We start from the raw sequence: 5,977 nt of genomic DNA on the forward strand, positions 1-5,977 counted from the left end.
ATGAATATATATGGTACCAACCCAATTAGTTCTGGGCAAATTTCCTGCAGAAACTCTTCTTGTGTGAGTGTGCTGTGACCTCTGTGCAGCTTGTGTCTGTGGCAGAAAGTTTTGTGGGCATTATTATGAAGTTATTATGACTAAGAACTCTTTCTTCATAACTTCCTGACTTTATTTGTTCATTTTTATTCAAGCTGACAATTATTTCTATCTTGACTCTTGACAACTACCACATCCCTTCCCAGTGGACTTCTGCCAACTTACTGAAGGAATGGATAATTTTAGGGACCTCCTGGAACCAGGTTGGGGGTCAGAAGGCACAGTGAGTTGACCATCTTTTGTTCTGTTTGAGATGTCAAAGGCTGTGACTTTGTGAGTTCCTTGGTGTTAGGGTTCACTGAAGTTCACTTTCTTCCTAACAGTCAAAATTCTGCTTCATTTTCTACTTAGTGCTTTCAAGACTCATAATTTCAGATAACAGGCAGGAGTGGTGGGCTGACACCATACTAACTCTACCTAAACTCCAGGGACTCAATTTATTAAACCAGAGATAAAAACCTATGGAACCTCTCAAGGCTACTCATACATTGACAGACTCAGAGCTGACAGAGTGAACCTTAGGTTCTAAGATCAAATCATGTGGTCTGTCTTCTGTCTTCAACCTTAAAGTTGAGATGGGGGGAGTTAGAAGGAAAACTTATACTAATCATCCAAGTTTCACAGCATTCTTTTTATTTAAATGGTTGCTGTGCCCATATCTCCCCTACCTTGACTGGCAAAAGAGAAAGAGGGACGGACAGAGCTGTGCAAAATGGAGAGAGAACTGCTCTTAACCTGGACACCATTTGTAAATACAAATACTATCTTGTGTGACAAGTGGGGGTTTTGTTGTTGTTTTGTTTTTTGTTTCCTGTTTTCTGTGCCTCCTGAAGCTGTATTACTGCTGTTCAATGAAGATCTTTTTAGCCAAATGGTCTCAACTAAGTCTAACTTCTCAGTCTGGTATAGAGGCAGAAATGTAGATTTCCCACACCTATCCTTAGATAGAAGATAGCTGATAGTCACCTAGAGGTATTTAATGTCCTTACTTGGCTAATCACAAGTTAATATGGAACCTGCCACAGAATGGGCTATATAAATATTGAAACTATAAGACTTTTCTTTTAAAGTGTTTATATATGAAAGATGTGTTATATTTAGTATAGAAAGATGGCTTTCTTCCACAAGAGTTATTCTTAGTTCATTCATGGCTTTGTGCATGGGGACGTAAACGGATTTGGATTAAGACAACCTTCAAACACAGTCCTTTGTAGGGCTCCTCTCATCCTGGCATTAAGACCCCTTTATATAACACCATGGGATACACATCTGGCTCCATGGATAATAACTGAAATGAAATGGAAGTTAAAACTAAAGCCGCTGAACAATAGGGTGCTCTGAAGTTAAAAGCAGGTCTGCAATAATCCTACTCCTGTGAAATCTCTGATCTTTGGTGGAGGTGGTCAATGATGGATCCTTATATGGGATTCTCAGTCTTCCAGCTGGTCAAAAGAACAGGCCACTCTGTGGTATCTGCTTTGCTTGTTTCCATGAAAGGTAAACTAAAAGTGTCTTAGTTTAAGCATAAAGCACACAGCTGATCAAGTCTTGACCTTGGCTGTATCCCAAGCAAGCAGTTTAAGTGCACAGTTTGCAGAGTTCAGAGATGACTCCTAGAATCAGCTGACAAGTGTTAAAGTGACAGTTTTCTCTGATAGGAGCCAGATATCTCCCAGCCTCTGTATAATTCCTTTCTTTGAATGAACAAAGTACAATAAAAACAGCAAAGCCATACCTCTGTACTTTACAGGCAATAGTCCTTTTTTTAGCTCTTTGTGTAGCTATGAGTTCTAGAATCTAGCACTACTGTCACAGAGCATTGTCTTCTCCCCTGGGCACACAGAAAGGAGCCTCTACTAGTTGTCTACAGGGAACCTTTTGAAGGCAGCACCATTCGTCTGGATCATCATGCTCAGTTCTCCTAAGTAGGTACTTTTCTTTTCCATTGTAGGCAGTGCTGTGTTTTACTAAGATATGCTTTCATGGCTGTGCCATTTGTTTCTCTCACCCAATCAGTTCTAAAGTTCATCTATTATATTTTCAAAATAAAGCATATTGCCTGGAAAATCTTGTACAGTGAAAGCATACAAACAAATGTTTGTTGAATATTGCATCAATAAGCTTTTTCATCAAACTGACTTAACTAGTAGATCTTCAGCAATAATTCTTTTTCTCAGTCAACTGCACAATTGAATAAGTGGCTGGGGATACTAATGAGAACTCATGTGAAGCAAGCATGTAGAGTACTGCAGAGGTCATTTCTGTTTCTAACTTCTTTATACTTAATAATTTGGACAAAACAAAACCACACCAATAAACAGCATGAATGTTCATGACATTTAAAAAGAAAGCTATGGCTGGAGATATGGTTGAGTCCATAAACTACATGCTGTCCAAGAGTAGGGACTTGAGTTTGAATTTCCAGAATCCACACAATGGTAATATGCCCTTCTGTGACCCTAGAACTCCTATAAAGAGTAGGTCAGGAGAATCCCAGAAAACTCATAGGACACCTAGCTTGGGCTACATAGCCACAAAACCCTAAAACAGCCAACCAACCATCATACAAAAAATGAGAGGCGATTCACAAACAAGATAGAATATGACAACATACAGCCAAGGATGTCCTCTGATTTCCATACGCGCACTATATCCTGACAACACTTACATTCACACACAAGAATGAGCACATGATATTCATATCTATATACATGCTGAGCACACACAAGATAAGAAGACTGGGTTGATTCTGTGTTTCCAATCCAATCAAAACTATTCACTACTCCAAAATCAAATTTCCAGACACACCTGTATTACTAATGTCTGTAGCTACTGTTTTCTAAATTGAGATGGCTTTGCTTTTGATAATAAGAGTTTTCTGTCCTTGAATAAGCAAAAACAATGCATGCAGGAAAGCAAATAGTTGTCTGTTAGGTCATTGATCCTGTGGGCACTAGGATAACATTGAGGCAGTGAGGGATTCTGAAAGGATGTTCTCAGTTCTGCCTTTCCTGAGCATCTGGCTTTCCTTGTTAGGACAGTTTGGGGGGCAGGAGTACATTAAAAAGAATTATTAGACATAGGATCACCAACTTATCATTTCCTTTTGTAGCTTAATTTCCTGTTCTATAAATTTGGTACCATTCACATTTGTTCACAAACTTCCATAGAAAACGCTGTCTTTCATACTCAACTCCACTAGTCCTCATGCATGTATTTATTCTTAGATTATTTCAATGGAAATGGTGTAGAAAGCAAAGAAAAAGAGATATCTGGGGTTAATTTCATTACTTCATTTTTCTGTTGTTTTATTTAATTTTACAAAATTATAATTTAACATGTCAAACACTTCTCCCTCTCCCTCTCCCTCACCTCCCCCCAACCATCCCCTGAAACCTAAAACCAGCCACCTACCCTGTCCCCCTATGCTCCCCATAGAGGGTAGGGCCCTCAACAGGGGCTCCCCAAATTCCACAACATGATCCTGGGTAGGCCAAACCTAGGCCCTCCCCCATGTGCCCAGGCCAAGAGAGCATCCCTTCGAGTAGGATGGGCTCTTGTTGTCCCTTCTTATACCAGGGGAAAATACTGATACACGACCAGAGGCCCCATAGGGTGCCGAGGCCTCCTCATTGACATCAACTTTCAAGGGTCTGTATCAGTCCCATGATGGCCACCCAGACAGCAGTCTGGGGTTCATGTACTAGAGCTTGTTCAGGTGAGATTCACCACCCTGGTCCTGACCCCCTTGATCTTCATTTCTTCCTATCTGCAACTGCATTCCAGAGTTCAGTTCAGTGAGTAGCTGTGGGTGTCTGCCTCTGCTTCCATCCGTCACTGGATGAGGGCTCTATGATGGCATATAAAGTAGTCATCAGTCTTAGGGTAGCCTCTCCACTATTGCCTAGATTATCAGTTGGTGTCGTCCTTGTAGATCTCTGGAAATCAAGCTAGTGCCAGATCTCTCCTCAAACCTATAATGGCTCCCTCTATTATGCTATCTCTCAACCTGCTCTCCTCTGTTCTTCCCCCAAATCAACCTTTATGCTCCTCCATTTCCTCCTCTCCCCTCATCTTCTCCTCCTCACATTCTGCCAGCTCCCTCACCCCTATCCTCATGCTCCAAATTAGATAAGGAGATCCTAGCCCTTCCCATTCTCTGGGGACAATGCATTTTGCCCTTAGAGTACTTCTTGATTCCTAGTTCCTTTGGTGAAGAGGATTATAGGCTGGTAATCTTTGCTCTATGTCTAAAATTCATATAAGAGTGAGTACATACCATGTTTGTCTTTTTGTGACTGGGTTACCTCATTCAGGATGGTTCCTTCTAGTTCCATCCATTTGCCTGCGAATTTCAAGATTCCATTTCTTTTTTCTGCTGAGCAGTACTCCATTGTATAAATATACCACATTTTCTCTATCCAGTCTTCAGTTGAGGGGCATCTAGGTTGTCTCCAGGTTCTGGCTATTACAAACAATGCTGCTATGAACAGGGTTGAACATATGTCCTTGATGCATTATTTGGGTGTATGCCCAAGAATTGCTGGATCTTGAGGTAGACTGATTCTCATTTTCCTGAGCAACCACCATACTCATTTCCAGAGTGGTCTTACAAGTTTGCACTCCCACCAGCAATAGAGGAGTGTTCCTTTTTCTCCACACCCTTTCCAGCATAGATTGTGATTGGTGTTTTTGATTTTAGCCATTCTGGCCGGGGTAAGATGGTATCTCAGAGTTGTTTTGAGTTGCATTTCTCTGATGGCTAAGGATTTTGAGCACTTTCATAAACTTCTTTCAGCCATTTTAGATTCTTTGGTGGAGAATTCTCTATTTATTTCTACACCCTACTTTTTATTTTCATTGATTGGTGTTTTGGTGGGCAGCTTCTTGAGTTAATTGCATATTTTGGAAGTCAGCCGTCTGTCAGATGTGGGGTTGGTGAAGATCTTTTCCCATTCTGTGGGCTGTCGTTTTGTCTTACTGACTGTGTCCTTTGCCTTACAGAAGCTTCTCAGTTTCAAGAGATCCCATTTATTAATTGTACATCTCAGTGTCTGTGCTACTGGTGTTATGTTCAGAAAGCAGTCTCCTGTACCAATACTTTCAAGGGTATCTCCCACTTTCTCCTCTAGAAGATTCAGTGTGGCTGGATTTATGTTGAGATCTTTGATCCATTTGCACTTAAGTTTTGTGCATGGTGACAGATATGGATCTATCTGCAGTCCTCTTCATGTCCGAATCCAGTTGTGCCAGCACCATTTGTTGAAGATGCTATCTTTTTTCCTCCATTGTATAGATTCAGCATCTTTGTCAAAAATAAGGTGTTCATAGGTGTGTGGGTTAATATCAGGATTTTCAATTCAATTCCATTTGTCTATCAGTGTACTATTGTGCCAATACCAAGCTGTTTTCGGGACTATGGCTCTATAACAGAGCTTGAAGTCAGGGATGGTGGTGCCTCCAGAGGTTCCTTTATTGTACAGGGTTGTTTTGGCTTTCCTGGTTTTTTTTTTCCATATAAAGTTGAGTATTGTTCTTTCAAGGTATGTCAAGAACTGTGTTGGGATTTGGATGGGGACTGCAGTGAATCTATAGATTGCTTTTGGCAAGATTGCCATTTTTACTATGTTGTTTCTATCTAACTAAGAGCGTGGGATAACTTTCCATTTTCTGGTGTCTTTTTTAATTTCTTTCTTTAAAGACTCCAAGTTCTTACTCTACAAGTCTTTCACTTTTTTTGTTACATTACCCCAAGATATTTTTTGGGGTTTTTTTTGTGGATATTGTGAAGGGTGATGTTTCTCTGATTTCTTTCTCATTCTATTTTTCATCTGTATATACTATTTTTTTTAGTTAATATTGTATCCTGCTACCTTGC

The sequence above is a fragment of the Cricetulus griseus genome (genome assembly GCF_003668045.3).
Source record: "Cricetulus griseus strain 17A/GY chromosome 1 unlocalized genomic scaffold, alternate assembly CriGri-PICRH-1.0 chr1_1, whole genome shotgun sequence".
Classification (NCBI taxonomy): Eukaryota; Metazoa; Chordata; class Mammalia; order Rodentia; family Cricetidae; genus Cricetulus; species Cricetulus griseus.